At 51.2% G+C, this 19,584-nt stretch overlaps 1 long non-coding RNA gene across 1 annotated transcript in view; it reads left to right on the plus strand.

Annotated features, from left to right (window-relative positions):
* The first annotated feature begins 4,411 nt into the window (after nucleotides 1–4,411).
* LOC135188711 (uncharacterized) overlaps nucleotides 4,412–19,584 on the plus strand; it is a 114,963-nt gene continuing 99,790 nt past the window's right edge. Inside the window, exon 1 of the long non-coding RNA XR_010307796.1 lies at nucleotides 4,412–5,073. This is a non-coding gene — a long non-coding RNA (uncharacterized LOC135188711). The remainder of the gene's footprint in view (nucleotides 5,074–19,584) is intronic.

Here is a 19,584-nt window from a genome sequence, read left to right on the forward strand (position 1 = left end):
GCAGTTCTTTCTGTGTTGGCCATGCATATAAAGAGCCCTTAAGAAAGGAGTAAAATTGATAGTGATTTATTTGCATCAGCTGGACCCCGGGTTCAGTGCCACCGGTGACTTGATCAGCACTATTGAAATGCTAATCTCATCCTGCGTGCTGGAGGCCGAAGAGCAGCGATCCACCTCCATCAGCGCTGTGCCTGTGTGATGTTCTGGCTGGTAGGCATGGTCGAAGTACCCCCTGCGGGCACCCGGCACACGCTGCACACCGTCAGGGTGGATACGGGCAGGCAGCCAGGGGAATGAGCAACCATGGGAAGAGCAGCTGTCCTCCTTGGAAAATGATGGAGAAGGGGGGAAAGGGAGTTTAGCTTTTCCCTCCCTTTTCATCATAAGTGTCTCCACACTGTGCCCTTGTTGCCACATGAATGCTGTCAATAAAAAGCAGCAAACAGAAGAATCTGTCCCGACCACAGATGCAGCTCAAAAGCGCAGTTAATAATGGTTGGAGCTCATGAAGAACACTGTGCCCGTGCTGCCTGGTGTTCAGAAGTGGCATTTTTGCACGTCCTGTGTAACAGGGACTAAGATCTGCTGGGCAGCATGTGGCACCCTCACATGGCAGCCATGCACAGGCTTATGACTGGATAGAGGCTCTCTGGCAGAACCTCCTTACCGAAAGCATCTTGCAGCATTACTTGGGAGTGCTGCCATCACTTTCCAGCCTGAAGTGAAGGGTGCCCAGCCTAGGCTGCAGTATGGCTGCTCTGAGGCTTTTGTGCCTCATCTGCATTTGTTAAGGACTCTGCGTTTAGGAGGTCGCAGGAGTTACAACCCTGAAGAAGCAAGATCTGTAAGGTGACAACAGTGTGCTTATTAGATAAGCTCCTTAGCTGGCCAAGCAGATGAGCTCTGATAAGGCACAATCCTGGCATCAGCTGGCTTATTAAACAGCACAGGCTCCCCAGAAGGCCCCTGTTACTGATGGGCTGCTCTGGCTGGAGCTTTGTAGCCAAGCCTTGGCGTTTATTTGCTACAGGATGGGTTGCCTAATAGCAGTGGTGGTGTTGCTGTTATTCTGAGGTCCCTCTCCAGGGTCAGCACTGCATGGTCAGCCTCGGTGCTTACTGTAGCAACAAGAAACCACCAACACACTCGTGTGAAGGTTTATGAACCTGCTGCCTGCCTGGGGAGAGCAGAACAGAGAGGCTGACACAGTGACACAGGTAAGCAGCCACACAGGCAGACAACAATGGCTGGCAGCTCACTGCAGGGAGAAGTGCCCTCCCTGCCTGCATTCAGGTGTCTCTTCCCAGGGGATGCCTGGCAGCCCAAAGGGAACAGAACTGGGAGTGACTGTTGGCGGTGTGGGTGTAAGTGCCCACACAAAGACCATGCCACAGACCCTGACACCCCACACGTGCCTTTGGGAATTAAAAGCCCCTCCATGACAACACAAACAGAGGTAGGAATGTGTCTTGGTCTGGCTCAAGTGAGCTGTCTCAGCTTTGCAGGGACAAGCCTGGCGAAGGGAATTCTGTTTTGCTGCAGGAGGGGAAAAAGGGCTGAGCCGTAGCACATCTAGGAGCCAGTCCCAGCTGCATGGATTGCTTTGGAGTCAACATCTGGGGTGGTAACTTTGGGCCTGATGTAACAAGGGCTGACTTGTGGAATTCCACGCTTGTAGAGGTACAGGAGAGAGCACTCACAGAGGGGAATGACAAAATACCTCACAGAGAGGGGTAACATAACGATAAGTTTAAATCCTATACTGCTACCATGCAGTCTCTTCCCCGGTGCGAGTTGTGGTATTCAGAGGGCCACAGCCAAGCATTTGGAAGATGCTTGCTGGGGGTGTGCAGCTGCAGACTGTATGTGTGCATCTCCATATGCAAACCATTTCCTTGTGGAGAGCCTCACGTTAGGCCAGCGCACGGAGCCTCACTGCACGGAGAATCACGGACATGCTGCCAAGCTGCTTCTGCAGGGCAGTGCTGTGTGAGAGCTGACTGCAGTCAACCAGTGAGCCAATAAAGCTACCTGTGGGTGTTACTTTTAAAACAGCTCCCTTAGAAGAGCTTTATTAACCCAGGGAAAGAGCAGATTGCAGGAACACTTTGTGCCCAGGCACTGAGAGTCAGAAACTTGAATCTTAGGCTCAGGACTGGCTTCCTGTATCAGCTTGAACAGAAAGAGGGTCAGGGTAGAGAAGGACTCTTGGACCTGTGAGGACAACCAACTGACTTGTTCTTCACAGAGAGAGTGATTGGCATTGGAATGGGCTGCCCAGGGAGGTGCTGGAGTCATTGTGCCTGGAGGTGTTGAAGCAAAGCCTGGACGGGGCACTTAGTGCCATGGTCTCATTGATTGGCCAGGGCTGGGTGCTGGGTTGGACCACATGGGAAGAGACCTCCAAGCTCATCCAGTCCAACCTAGCACCCAGCCCTGGCCAATCAACCAGACCATGGCACTAAGTGCCTCATCCAGGCTTTGCTTGAACACCTCCAGGAGCAGCAACTCCACCACCTCCCTGGGCAGCCCATTCCAATGCAAATCACTCTCTCTGGGAAGAACTTCCTCCTAACATCCAGCCTAGATGTCCCCTTTTTCTGCTGCTGGGTGCCTGGCAGCAGAGCCCAACCCCACCTGGCTACAGCCTCCCTGCAGGCAGCTGCAGGCAGCAATGAGCTCTGCCCTGAGCCTTCTCTGCTGCAGGCTGCACACCTCCAGCTCCCTCAGTCTCCCCTCACAGGACTGTGCTCCAGGCCCCTCCCCAGCCTTGCTGCCCTGCTCTGGACACCTTCCAGCACCTCAACATCTCTCTGCAATGGAGGAGCCCAGAACTGGACACAGCACTGCAGGTGTGGCCTGAGCAGTGCTGAGCACAGGGGCAGAATAAGCCCCCTTGTCCAGGTGGAAGCGAGGGGTAAAGCTGCCAGGAAAGGCTCCGCAGCAGTGCCAGTGCTGCTTTTTCTGCCAGATGAGAACTCGGCAAGAGCTCGGTGGGGCGCGGGAGGCGAGCCCGGAGCGCAGCGCTGGCAGTGGCTGCTCTGGGCGGCCCTGGCAGCGGCCGCGCTGAGCGCTCCGCGAGTTGGCGCCAAAAGCTGAGCTCAGGCCTCCTCTCTGGCGCTGCGCCCCCGAGGCGCCCGGGCGCTGCCGCCTGCTCGTCCGCCGCCAGCCACAGCCTCGCAGCTCTGCGGGCTGGGCAGCAGAGGGTGCTCGGAAACAGGCGGTGGAGCCGGGGGCACAGGGAGGGAGCCGGCGAGCAGAGGCAGCCCGGCGCTTCCCGCCAGGCAAGCGGGGCTGCGGCGAGAACCTTGCCGCGACCTTTAGCTGTGGCAGCTCTGTCACGGCAGGCTCTGTCACGGCAGGCTCGGCGAGCACCTGGATATCAGCTAGGAAACGGCCCAGGAGCCTGCTGCTTTGTGCTCCAGCCGGTTCTGCTGGGCAGGCTTTTGACCTTCCCTGGGACAGCAAGGAAATGTGTTTTGCTGACGCTGCGTTGTTGTCTCCGGCGAAGCCTTTAAACGCATAGGTCTGCTCCGGCACTGCAGCGTGCAGAAATCCCTGGTGTGTTCCTCCAGTGGACATCGCCATGCTTCTCCTCCTCCCTGCCGCCTCCCTGCGCTGGGTGAGCAGCAGCCGTGCCCAGCTCCAGACGTTGGCTGCACTTCTGTGGCTCCGTGCATGTGCTTTTTTGGGAAGCTGCTTTGGGGCGGAAGGTCCTCAGGAGAGAGCCTTTGGTGCAAGTTGTCCACATTTCAGTGTGCTTGCTGAAATAACTCCCTATGCACCAGTGCTGTGGTGTTCTCTCCTACTGACTAGCAGTCCTCCGTGGGCTTCCCCTTCCCAGCAGATGCAGTGGGCAGGTGGCAGTGTCAAGCCTTCAAATCATAGCATGAGTCAGAGTTGGGAAGGACCACAAGGATCAGCCACTTCCAACCCCCCTGCCACGGGCAGGAACACCTCACACTAGAGCAGGCTGCCCACAGCCTCATCCAGCCTGGCCTTAAACACCTCCAGGGATGAGGCTTCCACCACCTCCCTGGGCAGGGCAACCCCTTCCAGGCTCTCACCACCCTCATGCTGAAGAACTTCCTAACATCTAGTCTGAATCTCCCCACTTCCAGCTTTGTTCCATTCCCCCCAGTCCTGTCACTACTTGACAGCCTAAAAAGTCCTTCCCCAGCTTTCTTGTAGAAAAAAAAAACCACTTTGGTGCAGCTGCAAAGAGTTCATTGATTAGGAGTAATTGCCGTGGTCCCTTTGAGTGCAGACAAGCAGCTGTGAACAGTTTTCCCCATGCTGTCTGTGTCCAAGGTGGGACCAGGTGTTTGGAACCCTCTGCTATGAAGGTAGCCCTGGTCTGTGCTGTTACCGGGCTTAAAAAGCACTGCCACCAGATGGGTCCCAACAGAAACCCGGGCCCTGAGAAGAGCTTTCTCCTTCTTATCCCACGTGTGAACTGGGATTTGAATGTCAGTGTTCCTCAGCAACAAGCCTGACCCATAAGGGTGCAACTCCAGACAAGAGAAAAAGAAAAGCATCCAGCTACAGCTGTGATTGTATCAGACATCAGAGCTCAGAGGGGCACACCAATGTACCCTAATTTCAAGCTCATTATCTTGCAGACAGGCTGACTAGATCAGAGGGAGGGGTTAAGGTCTAGATAAGAAGACAAACCTTCCAAGGAAACACCGGAGTGGAATCCATGTTGAAGCCTCAGAAGGACCTCAGGAACCTGAAAACGCAGCTGGCTTTCAGGAGAGTGCTGAAATGACTTTTTGCTCTGCTGATACTGTGATCCTTCTTCCAATCTGAAGAGAGGTTTCTTTCCTTTGAGATGTAGCTCTTAGCAGCTTGTGGGGCAAGTGACTCAGTGCAGTGCCTGAGGCTGCAGGAGCAGGGCTGATGGTAACTACCAGCAGCTGAGCCTGGGAACCTAATCACATTTCTGTTCCTGCTTCATCTCAGTTGAAAGGTAAAACTCCTCAGCTAACATCTCACCAAAGGTTCCTTAGAACTGGAGCAGGCTTAAGAGCAGGTACATCAGTTCCCAGCGTCACTGAGGAGCAGGAACAGGTAATGTTGCCATAACCCTGCCACATGGGATATGGGGAGGGGCAGATACCTTTAGGAATGCTTGAAGTGAGGCCTGGGGAGCTTGGTTTCTAGCAAAAGATGTGCTCTGACTTTGGGAGCCTCTTTCAGTTGTTAGGGCATTTGAACCTGATAGGATGTAAATTGGGAAGCCAAAAATCAGCCACCATTGCTTGAGAACTGAGCACGTTTGTGTGCCTAGGCAAGGGACCTCTCAAAGCCCAAGGTGGAAGTGGAGTCCTTTTCCCTCTAATTCCAGTTACTGGGATTTCTGAGGGCCATTTGTACCGGTATATGTAAAAGTGGCATTGCAGCAGATGCAACTTTTGCCCCGAGAGCGACTCTGGAATTTCAGACTTGTTTCCAAGTGAGCCTGCTGCTGGTTGCTGTCCCTCAAAGTTCTCCTGGTGCGCCCTTTTCCCGGCGGGCTGTGATTGTAAGGAAAGGGCAGGAAAACCGCGGCTTGCCTTTCACTTAACCAGGCAGCCTTGGCAAAGAGCTGCACTCGGGGCGTGGAAGGGTTGTGCCGCAGCGGTGGGGCCGCTCTGCCGCTCAGCGGCTGCCGCTCCTCGGCGGGAGGCTGCTCGCCGGCGCTGCCGCTGCGAGGGGCCGCGGGGCAGCGGCGCTGGTGCTGCGAGTGCGCCCTGCGAGCTGTCGCCGCTAGATGACACCGCCACTCTGGCAACGAGGTCCGGGTGGACCCTAAACCCGAGGGCACCTTGCCTGTTCCGGAGGGTTTGATGCGAACCCAGAAAGCGGCCTGGATTCGCAAACCTTTCGCTGAACCGGGGTCGAGTTTCCCCCAAGCGCAGGCTGAGGCTTGAGCGGAATGGGCTCGGTTCCAGGTGACAGGGTGGGATTTACGATTTGGGGTGGAAACCATCTGAATATTTGACTTGCAACCAGGCTGATCTTGGCTGTGGTTACACTTGGAGGGCCTGTGTGTATTTGAAAGAAGATCTCGGGCCGAGGTTCGGGGAATATGAGCCTGCCAGAGCACCAGGAGGGGTTTGCAGGACCCTGCTGACAAGTGCTGCAAGAAGCATTCATGTGACTTCGTTGCTCCCCCATGGTCAGCCCAGGCACAAACCTGAAGGCAGTGTCCAGACCTGGTCAGTGGTAGCCCTGCTCCTTTTTAACCCGTGGGTAGCACAGGTGGTGTGTAACTAAACCCTTGGCAGGGAGTCACTGTGGGTCCCTCCCCACTCTGCACCATGCCTAGCTGGACAGCTCGCCATGGTAGCTCAGCTCTCTCTCTGGCACCACTTTGCTTTCTGACCAGCTCCTTACCTGCCACCAGAGTGTATCTCTTTCTCCTGGAATACCTTTCTGGACTCCCTCTGCCTTCAAGCTGCACAGGATCAACTCTACAGCTGCTCATCAAGTACTGGCTGTGGCTTGCTACTTCTTTCTCTTTTTTTTTTTTTTTGGCAGAGGAAATACTTAGTTATTCCCTAATGTGAAAAAGCTTCTCTACACTGGGATTACAACCTGAAAGGAGGTTGTAGCCAGGCAGGAGTTGGTCTCTTCTCCCAAGCACCCAGTGGCAGAAGAACAGGACATAGTCTCAAACTGTGCCAGGACAGGTTTAGGCTGGACATTAGGAAGAAATTCTTCACGGAAAGACTGATTTGCATTGGAATGGGCTGCCCAGGGAGATGGTGGAGTCACCATCCCTGGAGGGGTTTAAGAGGAGGCTGGATGAGGCACTTAGTGCCAGGAGTTAGTTAATTAAAAGGGTTAGATGATAGATTGGACTCCAGGACTTCTCTTCTTCTCCCAAGACTTCTCTTCTTCTCCCAGGCAACCAGCAATAGAACAAAGGGACACAGTCTCAAGTTGTGCCAGGGCAGGTATAGGCTGGATGTTAGGAAGAAGTTCTTCACAGAGAGAGTGATTGGCATTGGAATGGGCTGCCCAGGGAGGTGGTGGAGGCACCGTCCCTGGGGGTCTTCAAGAAAAGCCTGGATGAGGCACTTAGTGCCATGGTCTGGTTGATTGGATAGGGCAGGGTGCTAGGTTGGACTGGATGATCTTGGAGGTCTCTTCCAACCTGGTTGATTCTATGATTCTATGATCCTAGAGGTCTTTTCCAACCTGGTTAATTCTGTGATTCTGTGATTTCCATGTGTGTTCACCTACACTCAAGTCACCCTGCCATTGTTTTTCATCCCTCGCAGTGAGGCTTGGAGGGCATTCGCATGAAGCATGCTAACAAACCAACCTGCCTGGCTTCTGCTCTTCCAAAAGGTAATTCTGTATCCCAAAGTTTAGCAGCTATCATGTAATTGTGTGGCTCCGAGGATAGATTCAGGGATTGGATAGTCTGAGAGATGTTTGTGTGATGCTCTGTTGCCTCCTTTGAAATTCATGTCTTCCCACTGCCACCTCAGCAACAACCCTCACATGCAAACTGCTTAAATATCTGGTAGCAAGGAGCCAGCACAGAGCAAGGGCACTCTGCTACGGAGCACACTGTGGGTAACTGCCCCCTGACATCTGCTCTCCTTGTGCACCACACCAGTTGTGACCTAGAGGGGTGCCAGCTGTTTGAGAGACCAGTCTTCCTGGTAACGCCGACTCCCTGCAGTGCTTGGAGATTTGGGGCTTGTTTTGGCAAACCTGTAGTGCTTGGGAGTGTCCTGAGCTCTTCCTATATTGCCGTTTCCATACGATGCTGGCTGAAACAAACCATCTGCATTGATAAGATTGTCTCATGCTAAGCTGTTGGGGGGGGTGTGGAGAAAACTCTTTCAAAATAACATCCATAAGAGCTTCATTGCTGTTGTAAGGTTAAGGATCACAGAAAAACCCATGGCAAATGTTTTGATTTATTGGCTGGGTTTGTAGACAGAATAGTGGAGTGTTTGCCTCACACCATTGTAGAATCATGGAATGGCTGGGGCTGGAAGGGACCTTCAAAGGTCATCTAGTCCAAGCCCCCTGTAGTCAGCAGGGTCATCCTCCACTAGATCAGAGCCTTGTGGAGCCTTACCTTGAATATCTCCCTGGGTAATCTGTTGCAGTGTTCCATGCCCCTCATAGTGCAAAACTTGTTCCTAACATCCTGACACATTCAATGTAAATCTGCTCTGTTCTCATTTCAAACCATTGCCTCTCATCCTGTCACTGCAGGCCTTTGCAAGCAGTCCCTCTGCAGCCTGCTTGAAGCCCCCTCCAGGTACCGGCAGGCTGCTGTTAGGTATGTCTGCAGCCTTCTCCTCTCCAGGCTGAACAATCCCAGCAGAAGTGTTCTAACTCCCTGATGTCCTTGCAGCAGAAGTGTTCTAACTCCCTGATGATTTTTCAGGCCCTGCTCTGGACCTGCTCCATCAGGTCCATGTCCTTCCCATGCCGAGGGCTCCAGAGCTGCAGGCAGTGCTTTGCTGCGGCTGGAGTTGATGCTGCAGGTGCTCAGCCATGCTGTGTGCTTGCTGCACTCACCAATGCAGTCAGAGAATTCTAAATGGTTCATTTTACAAAGCCTCAGCACAGATCTGCAGGATCACCATTCCCACTTTTAATTAACATCTAAATTAATTCAGCAGCTTACAGCATTTGAGTCTCAAAACCCTCAGGGCCTTCTTGCAGTACAGGTACACTTGTTACCTTGCAGGGCTGCAGCTCTGTAGCTGATGCTAATGAGAGACTGCATATTTTTATTCACAGTCCAGACCCTTCATCCTTACAACCCTGCACATGGTTAAGCATTGTTTGGTGGGAGCAGCAGAACTAAGAGGCAGCCTCTTTGCCTTTTACACTGTGATAGTTCTCTGCTGCAAGTGTTGTGTCTAACTGACACCAGGATAGATCAGGGGAAGCAGCAGATCTGGGTAGATAATAGAAGTAGAACAAATGGTTACTCATGGCCTGGAATGCCAATAGTAGTATGGATGTGCTGTCTGTACCAGGTTGTACCTGTCCAAGTCTGGCACAGCAGAAGTGGTATTCATAGAATGACTCAAGTTGCAAGGGAGCTCAGAGATCATTTGCTCCAGCTTCCCCACCATGGGCAGGGATGCTTCTCAACTAGATTCAGCTGCTCAAGGCCTCATCCAATCTGGCCTTAAACATCCCCGGGGAGGAGGTATCTACATCCTCCCTGGGCAGCCTGTTCCAGAGTCTCACCACCCTCCAGCTGAAAAGCTTCATAAGCTCCGGTCTAACCTTGCTCTCCCTCAGCTTAAAACCATTCCCCCCCACTCTCATGAAAATTCCCTCTGCAGTCTTCCTCTAGGCTCCCTTCAGCTATTGGAAGGCAGCTCTAAGGTCCCTCTGGAGTCTTCTCTCTCCTCTAGGCTGAACCACCCCAGAGCAGAGGTGCTCCAACCCTTGGATCAGCTTTGCAGCCCTGTCGCAGGGGGAAGGAAGTAGGAGCTCAGTCAGTCTCATGTGATGCCTCTGCTGGCACCGTGAGGTAGTTTCATCTCTGATAAACCTTCCAAAATTCATTGCATTCTTTTTCCTATTAAAAGCTTTTATTGCTTGAAGTTGCTACTTTCTGAGCAGTGTTGTGCTGCAGTTTCCTTCCTGTGTCCAAAGACATAAGATACAGCTATGGCCAGCATTCAGCACTCTGCTGTCTAAGCTTCTGCTGCTCAATGTTTTCCTGAAGCTCTGTGTGAGCTTTTCTTGTTCCAAAGTGCCAACATACTGCAGGCACAGCTTCTTTCTTTCACCTGCTAAGTACCTCTGGAGCCGCTGTGTGAGGGAGTTGAGTGGAACTGCTACAAGCACTCTCAAGGGCTCTGTGCAGCTCTGACTGCTCAGATTTATTGGGCCATGGTGTCTGTGGATGTTGACACCATTCTGTAGATGTTTCTTAACCTTTCTCCACTGCCATGAGTAGAGGATGGTTGAAAGAATATGGTGAAAAGAGTCATTCCTGTATTTCTTAAGCCACCTTCCACCCCTGCTATTAGGTCTCCCTGGAGCCTTCTCTTTGCCAGGCTGAACACCCTCAGCTTCTTCAGCCTGTCCTCATAGCAGAGGTGCTCCAACCCCTTGACCACGTTTGTGTCCCTCCTCTGGACCCACTCCATCAGGTCCATGTCCTTCCTGTGTTGAGGGCTCCAGAGCCAGATGCAGTACACCCAGTGAGGACTCAGCAGAGCAGAGGGGTGGGATCCCCTCTCTGGATCTGCTGGCCAAACATTTTTTGCTGTAGCCCAGGCTGCCTTTGGCCTTCTATGCTGCAGGCTCACACTGTTGGCTCATGTCCTTTTCCACAGGGCTGCTTTCTGTCACTTCCTGCTTTCTTTCCCTTCCTCCCCCAGCCTGAATTGATAGAGAGGATTGTTCTAACCCAGGTGCAGAACCCTGCACTTGCTCTTGATGAACCTCATGAGGCTCCCTTGGGCCACCTCTCCAGCTTGTCCAGGTCCTTCTGGCAACCTCCAGCAGGGACACTGGAGTGAGTAAAGCCCAAACCTCTGTGCCGGGAGCACTGTCCACTTGCAGGAAGCAGCAGTGTTGCAGGGGCCTCACCAGTGCTCGTGGATTTGGGTTTCTGATTTACCCTCTGACTTGTGAACCTGGACACCTGGAAAGCCAACTGATGCAGAATGCCTGAGAGGTCCAATGGGACTTTTGGGGTGTCACTGCAGGAAGCCTCTCTGATGCAGATCTCTGCAATGCTGGGAGCTTTCTGTTTAGCTGGGAGTAGGGAATGTCTTGCCTGGGAAGTGATGGCCTGTGAGTTAGTGCTTGCTGCCTGCTTGCTTTCTGCATGCTGATATGATAGAGAAGCATCCTGCATGCATGCAGAAGTCCCACAGGTTGCTCATACAGATAACCAGAACAGTGAGTGGTGCAGGGAGCTGCCAAAGTGAGCAGCTCTTTCTAGCTGTGCCACTCAATGGGCTCCCTTATGTTGGGAAGGTCAGCAAACCAGCCCTGGTCCATTTGCCTGTCTGTAACACAAGGTGATGTGACAAGCCTCACATCGAGAGGTGATCCCTAGTCTGGAAGTGGTAAGGACTGGCATTTCACCAGAACTGTCAGGCTCCTGGCATTGCTCCTGGTTTTGGACCTGTGAGACCCCACTGGGGAAAGATTTCATCTTCTTCTTTACAGCTGGGAAAGCAGAGGCCTAAACAGACTGGAGCCAATGGTGCAGACTCACAGGTGCCCAGCTCTAGCCAAGGAGCTGCTGGTGCCCATCACTGAGAGATTTCAGAGCTGAAGGGCTGAAGCAGGGCACTGAAGCTCTCTCTAAAAGTGAGAGGCCATTTAGTGGGGTCTGAACCAGGAGCTGTCAAGAGGTCATGGCAGAGTCAGACAGATTCCCCCTTTCTTTAGGGGATGAGAGTGTAACTGGAGGGGATGAAGATGCAGGAAAGGCTTCTTGCTTGGAGTCCTGCCTGTAGAAAAGGAGCTCCACCAAAAGCTGTCACTCTCCCCTTTGCTTTTTCTTTCTGTCTCTCTTCCATCTCCCTGCCTGACCATTTGTGCTGCCTGCCTGTTTGTTTGTTGGCTGAGTGCCTGCTGAATTATTTACCAGCCTGACTGAATTAAGCAGCAGCAAAAGCAGGCGAGTGAAGCCCACCTGAGACTCTTCCAGGGAGAGAGAGAGGGTGGAGAAGTGGGGTTGCGTATGGGGGTATTGATACAGTGTTTAATTAAACGTACCAGCCCGTTCCAGGCAAAACCTTGTGGGAGGAGAAGCTGCTCTCTTGCCCTGGAGGGAGCAAGCGTGTGGCTGCCGCACCAGCTCAGGTGGCAGCCTGCCCATCTCCAAGCTGAGCCGGGGTCCTGCCGCTGGGATTTGCCTTCAGCCCTTGCCAGTGTCATGTCAGCAGGCTGGGATGTGGCAGGGCTGTCAAGCAGCCATTGCCCTCCACCACATCAGTGGCGTTGTTTGTGATGGTTGTTGTGCTGCGTGGGGTTAATTGGGTTAATGAGCACATTGTACATTATTAGAGGCTGAATTGGCAATTATGCTAATTATTGTGTTTCCCAAAGTGCCACAGTTACTGAGGGTGTTTAAAAGGACTGAGGTGCTTGTACCACACACTAAACCAGAGCTGAGTATCTGGGCACCGCAAAGACCTCTCTACCAAATGGTGGTATACTGAGTGTTTGATGTAAGGAAATGTCTGCTGGCTGGCACAGCCCTCCCAGCACGGCTGGCAGAGTCCTCAGCTCATGCAGCTCCTTGCCTGTCTGTGTGTCTCTGAGTTATGAAGTCTTACAGATGAGGGAAATGAGACAGGGATCATTCTGTGATATATCTGGTTGGGTCACCTACTTACTAGGGCATGCTCCAGCTGCTTTCTCCAAACCAGTGCTCCCTAGCCAGTGGTGAACACAGCCTTGTGGCTCTGGGACATGCCCTTTATGGCAATTATTCAGGCCACAGCACTTGCTAACAGCATCTCCCATACTGCTTTTTTGTTCCCCAGAAGAGTTTTTGTCTCACTTGTCTTAGCAGGGAAAACAATAAAAGTGTCTTGCAGTAGTTCAAGTGGAAATGGTTTGAAGCTGAGGGAGAGTAGGAACTTAGGAAGAAGTTCTTCAGTATGAGGGTGGTGAGACTCTGCATAGGCTGTCCAGGGAGGCTGTGGATATCTCCTCCCTATGGCTGTTCAAGGCCAGGTTGGATGAGTCTAGTTGAGAGGTGCCCCTGCCCATGGCAGGGAGGTTGGAGTAGGTGATCTCTCAGGTCTCTCCTAGAGTGGCTCATGTTGGGATTCAGTGGTGATGATCTGTCCACTAAGCGACTTCTGAACGTGCATGTGTTTTAGTTGTGCATGTGCAGTAGGGAGCATCTTTGTCTTAGGCCAGCTGATGGAGAACTGATTCCTCTCAGCCCTTTCTTCCATGTAGGGAAGATGCTTGAGTTCATTAGGAGAGACTTAACCTGCCTGACCACCTGCTTGTCCTGCTGCTTCCCAGACTACTGACATCTTAAGGCACTGCTTCCCTTCCAGAGTGTGACGTGTCAGAAGAGGTACCCAACACAGCCCGGTCCTTTTTGTCTCTAGCATCAGTGTGCCACGGGAGGCAGAATGCTGTCCCCAGAAGGTGGTTACAGAGGCAGGTGGAAATAGCAAGGCATGAGAAAAGCACTGTGTGATCAAAAGCACATTGCCTCATGAATTTATCATGAACTAACTCTGTGGGACTCTTGCTACATAAATCAACTGATAGCTCACCATGTGAAAGATCATATACAACAACTGGGCATTGCCTTCCCATTTCTGCTATATCCCTCTTTCTGGGAGTCACTCTGCTTTCAGTGTGATCCTGCTCGCACTGCTGTGCTGCAGAGATAGGTGTGTGGCACATCAAGGTCATGAATTTCTCTTCAGTAACCTATGCAAGTACTGTCATGTTTTGCATCAACAGTGACTTCGTGTTGCATAAAGCAAGGAGTTTAAAGGAGTTGATGACCCTTTCTGGCTTTATTCCACATGGGGTCATGTGTCTGGGTTACTGCCCAACGTTTTCCAATAAGCTAATTCCCACTCTTAGAGCTGTAACAGCTGCATTGAGCTGTGCTGCTCTCCATAGTGGTTGCTTACAGACAAGCAAAGTCTTTTTTTTTCACTGAACTCCAGCATTCTTCCTTCTGCCCTGCCAGCTTTTCATGCAAGAAGGGCTATGAAGATGCTGAAGGGGTTGGAGCACTGCCCTGTGAGGAGAGGCTGAGGGACCTGGGGCTTTTTGGTCTGGTGGAGAGAAGACTTAGAGGAGATCTAACCAATGTTTATAAATATCTGAGGGCTGGGAGTCAAGAGACAGACTCTCCTCAGTTGTGCCCTGTAATAGGACATGGGGCAATGGATGTGAACTGCAGCACAGGAAGTTCCACCTCAACATGAGGAAGAAGTTCTTTACTGTATGGGTCCCAGAGCCCTGGAACAGGCTGCCCACAGAGGTTGTGGAGTCTCCTTCTCTGGAGCCTTTCCAGCCCTGTCTAAATGTGTTCCTGTGCCACCTGTGCTACATTTTATGGTCCTGCTCTGGCAGGGGGGTGGAGTTGGTGACCTGTGGAGGTCCCTTCCAGCCCCTAACATCCTCTGATCCTATGAAGTCCTTACACTTTGCACTTGCTGTGAGAACTGAGGCATGAGGTCTGAAACGACTGCTGTTGTGAGCAAGCGTGTCACATCCTGAGGCTCTGCAGAAGATTTGAGTCAATTCTGTGCTATTCTTGCTTCTACAACTAATGTAATGTATTTCTTTAATAAGACAGCTTAAATGTCTTGGATCCTCATCAGACGTCTAGCTAGATTTCAGCAGAGCACTTTAGCAGGTGTCTCATGGGAATATTTTAGTCTCGGAGAAGATGGGGATTAGCACATGGCTTGTTCAGTAGGAGAAGGGCTAAGGATGGGAGACTGCACAGGAAGGAAAGTCATAAAGGTGGAATTCTGCCAGCACATGGCTGAAGCATTTATGAATGCTAATTGTACCACTTATGTCGAGCTGCACTGGGCAACGTGAGGATTCTGCAGAAGCATCTGCAAGCACTAATGTATGGCAGGAGCTGAGGGCCCCTCTGCCTTTGTAGGCACCCAGAGGTGCTTGCCTGCTCTAGTCTCTGCAAGAGGAAATGACCCTTTCTGCTGCTGCAGAGATTTACTGCTCTCCGCTTGCTGGCTGTACTCAGGGGCTGGTGTAAAAGCAAATACCTACAGGATGCCTATGTCAGCAAAACTTCTTCTCCTTGATTACTCGAGTTAGGCCAGGGGTGGCTTTTCTATCAAAGGCAGGACTGTAAGTCTGCATCTGTTTTCCTCAGGCAAGGTCAGGATTTCCCTTGGAGTCTTCTCCTGTCCACATGTCTGAGCTTGGAAGGAAAAGTTGATAGTCCTACCTAGAGTGTCAGAGGCAACATTCCTGGCCAATTCCAATGTCAAAGGGAGATCTTTCTGTGGCACTTCAAGCAGCTGGCTGTATGTGGGCATCAGGATCATCCTGCCTTAGGCTTGTAATACTCAGTGCAGCTGCCACTGCTGGCAAAGTGAAGTAATTTCCCTGCTTGGAGAATTCAGCAGGGAGATGATGGAAGAGATGCACCTCAGGGAGCAGCTACTTGGGTGGAATGTATGAGGGAGCCCCAGATAGTACAAGGGGTAGAGATTCAGAGATGAGAATGGAGAAGAGATCATATGGGACTGGAAGAGAGGAAGGGAGGTATTCAGAATAAAATAAACCCCAGGGAGCATCATGAGAGGATACAGCCAAGGACTTACCTTGGCAGCAGTCTGGAGTGCATGATTTTCTTCACTTTTTCTTTCTCAGCCTTTACCTATTCTCATCTTTCCCACACCATAGCTTGGTTCCTCCATGGCAAGTCAATCCACATCTGTTCTGCACTGCTCAGCTCTCAGCATCAGCTTGATCTGTGCTGTTTCTTTTTACTGAGATGCCCTTTTCTCTTTTCCCTTCTTTCCTGTGGGAATTTGCTATCAAGGACAATCCTTTGGATGTGTCTAACCGAGAGGAGGTGACATGTTAACTGGGAGAAGGGAAGGGAGCCATCCCTACCCAGCACTTTGGAGCGGTTCCTCTCCCACTCATGGATGTTTGCTAAAGAGCTGTTTTGCTTTAACTGTAGCTTATTGGATTATGTGATTATGGCATTTGAATTCTTTATTAGATCTTTCCTACCTTGGTCCCTGGGGCTGAGGGGGACTTGTTTTCTGGCCTTTGATGTGCCTGAAAAGTCAGGCTATTTGTATCACTGCTCCCTTCCTCTGGCTCTTTGACTCCTCTGGGGAGCACTCTGACATGCAGAGCTCAGCTTCGTGTGTGTCTGCTGCATGGGATGTCTTTGTGGTTGGGTTTTGTACCGGGCACAAGTCACCCCTCCTGCTCCCTTCTCTATGAGTTAGAGAGGTTACAAAACAGGTTACTGCTGAGCCCTTCTTCGGGAAAACCTGTGTTTGCTGACAGCTGTTCAGAACAGGCAGCGTTTTAGGAGGGCAGTTCCTTTGCTTGGAGGGGATGGGTGGCATTGCAGCAGTGCTCCCACTTCTCCTCAGCTCCTTTCTCTTGTGTCCAGAAAAAAAAAATCTTCTTGCTCAGTTCACTTACTGAAAGAATATTCCTCATGTTCTGCTGTATCTGCTCTTTCCTGACGATTTTGGCTGAGGTGCCAGGAGAGGAGGAGGACTCCTAACCTCATGGTGGGAAGTGAGAAGCTTCTACTCCGGTGCTTCACCACAAAGCAGCACCCTGTGAGCAGAATATCAGAGAAGGGAAATTTGCTTAGCCTGCAAGAAAAGGTCAGGCCCAGCCCTGTAAACCCTGCCAAGAAGGGTCAGTGTGGTGAACCAACTTACGCTTCATTTGTCACCTGTCAGCGCCCAGCGCGATGCACTTAATAGCACAGCAGTGGAAAGGACAAAGGGGATTTCTGCTGGGCAGTTGTGAGGTAAGCCATAATTAACTGGAATGATGAAGGGAAAGCTCCATCTTGGAGCTGCCGAGTTTCTCTTGTGAGCTCAGATGTTTTCACACAGGCATGGCACAGCCCCTCCTGTGCACCCTAACATCCATCCAAGGTTGCGTTCTCCACAGGGTACGGTATCGGGAAGTGGGACCTAACAAAAGGCTGACCCAACCTTTGTGGACACAGGCAGTGAATACAGGATGCAGATCCCTGGAGCTGTGTTCCTGCCAGTGCAGAGCATGGGCTCAGTCTGTGGTGCTGACTGAGGAAGCAAAGTCTCTCATGCTTCTGTTCATTCTGGAATTAATCTCTTCACCCAGCGTGGGTGAGAAAGAGGCTCACTGGCCCTGAGGAGAACAGCAGTGTCACTAATGGCACCCCCAGCACAAAACAAGGAGGTTCCATCCCCAACCTGCCCTTTCTTTGCCCACAGGGTGAGTTGATGTCTCTAGTGGCAGGTTGTGTATAACCTCTCCCACGTGAAAAGTTACTGCCACATCCCTGCTTTTCCCAACACTGAGAACATGCATGAAAACATGTTCCTTTTGTCCCTGAGTAGTGCCCAGCCAGCACCATGTCCCTGTGTGTTGTACCTACCTGTACCCCCTGGCACAGGCTGCTCCAGTGTGGAAGCACACATTAGTTGTGAACAAGCAGTCTGGTGACCTCTTTTTCTCCCAAGGCATAGTTTGGAAACAGCTTTGCAAGGGTGGCCAGTGCCTGAGCAGTGGTTTGGTTCCCACATCCTGCTCTTCCATCTTGGAGCTGCTCTTGTTTTGCATGGCAACAACTGGTAGAGCAGGCTGTGAAGGCTGAGCCTGCATTTTCTGTCTCACCCTCCAGACCTGTAGCTTGAGTGGGCCTGAACGATTTTTAAGGGAAACCTTTCGAGTGTCATTAGCAACAAAGTCCTAATGGCAGCCTCACCAGCTGGGAAAGATCTGCAAACACTTGGAACAGGTAACAGTTTGACGAGGGCACAGTTGCATTGGGCTGCACACAGCTCTTGAGGATTACAGTCCTTAGCTGGTGGGGTTAGCACAACCTCTGCTTTGGAGCTCGGGAGCACGTTGTGCTCAGGCAACGTTGGTCAGTTGTGGCAGCTTCTTGCTCCTGTGGAGTGTCAGGATGGAGGATACCAACTGGAAAAGCTCATTAACCTGGCAATGGAATTTTCTTTGTGAATTTGCTCATTATTCTAAAGCTGTTTGGTTTCTGTGCCACTTTTAAGGGTGGGGAATGAGCTTTTCTGGTTGTCATAGGCCGTCTTTTAAACAGCTGCCTGTGCTTGGTAAGTGTGGTCACTCTTTGTGGTGAAATGACTAATGTTTTACATTCCCTACCCTTGGAAATAGTTATGGGGCAGATTTTCCTGGGATTAGGTTTGTTCTGTTTCTGTAAAGACTCAGGCAAGTGGCTTTCTGCTGATGCAAGCAATCATGGAGAGTATCTTTGTAGCTTTTTATTCACAGAAATTATAACAAGAGCACAGCAGTGACAAAGAGTGATTCCCACAGTCAAATAAATGTGTTTCTTTTGCTACATTTGCTCTGTGGAGTGTGTGTGTGGTCAGGATGTTATGATTTTTATGTTCCTGCTCTTTTGGCTGGATATGTGTGTGGTGGCAGGGAGACCATAAGGTGGGAGGACCACACCACGTTGTAAATACAGTGTTGTGGTCTGTGTCCTCTCTCCTGCCACCTCAGGATTAGCATTGTCTCAACAACTTTTTTTCTTTTTTAATTGAAATCATAGAATCAGTCAGGGTTGGAAGGGACCACAAGGATCATCTAGTTCCCATTCCACTGCCAAGGGCAAGGACACCCTACCCTAGAGCACACTGCCCACAGCCTCATGCAGCCTGGCTTTAAACACCTCCAGCCATGGGGCCTCAACCACCTCCCTGGGCAACCCCTGCCAGGCTCTCACCACTCTCATGCTCAACAACTTCCTACTCGCATCCACCTCCAGCTTTGCTCCTTTCCCCCCAGTCCTGTCACTCCTTGATATCCTGAAAAGTCCCTCCTCAGCTTTTTTGTAGCCCATGCAGATCCTGGAAGGCCACAAGAAGGTCACCTGGGAGCCTTCTCTTCTCCAGCCTGCACAGCCCCAACCCTTTCAGTCTGTCCTCGCAGCAGAGCTGCTGCAGCCCTCTGAGCATCCCCATGGCCCTTCTCTGGACACGCTCCAGCACATCCACATCCTTCTTGTAATGGGGGCTCCAGAACTGGATGCAGTGAATGCCAAGTAAATTAGATTTAGACATCTGCTTATTTTCTGGTGGTTATGGAGCCATTAAGCACTGCAGTTGCCCATAGATGATGCTGTTGCTCCTGATGTCAGGAAAGGCACAGGTCATCTCTTTTTTTCACTCTCCTAATACAACACACTTCTCGCTTGAAGCAGGCACACTCAGGGAGCACCTCTCAAGTGCAGAAAAAGGAAGCAGAGCTTCAGTGTTCCAACCATCACTCACAGTGTCCTCTGGACCTGCGTGGTGCTGTTTGGCAGAGCAGTCCAAACTGCTACTAGATAAGATGTCCACTAGAAAGGTTCTGGTTTTATGAGCCTCTCATTTTATCAGGTACACTTTATACAGAGTAAACAATGTCAAAAGACCTTGTTGGAAAGACCATGGCAGAAGTTCTGTCTCTGCATGGTAATCTGTGTGTTGGAGACACTATTACAGGGTCAAGGTTTACCAAGAAAGCTTTTCAGGGTTTGCAAAGAAGAGGAGAGGGCTTGGAGTTTTAAGCTTGAAGGGGAGAATTCACTTTAAATGTTTTATTCCAGTTTCAAATCTGATTTAAGACTCTCTCAAACAACAGCAAATATTCTTCCTCACCATATGCTTTTAAAATCCACTGTAATACTTGAAGCAACTGCTTTGTGTCTCACTGTACTGATCACCCAGGACTAACCCATCTAAAAGCTTCTCTGTGGGATGGCCTCAATTTAAGCATTCTTGGACTGGACCAAGTAGGCAAGAGCCCAGCAGCAAAACAGGGGAGCTTGGTCTGTACCCCACTTCCACGTCTGCATAAATTGTATCTGTAAGGAGTAAGGCTCTTTGTCAAAAGCACTGCCAC

This window comes from Pogoniulus pusillus, chromosome 30, assembly GCF_015220805.1.
Source record: "Pogoniulus pusillus isolate bPogPus1 chromosome 30, bPogPus1.pri, whole genome shotgun sequence".
Taxonomy (NCBI): domain Eukaryota; kingdom Metazoa; phylum Chordata; class Aves; order Piciformes; family Lybiidae; genus Pogoniulus; species Pogoniulus pusillus.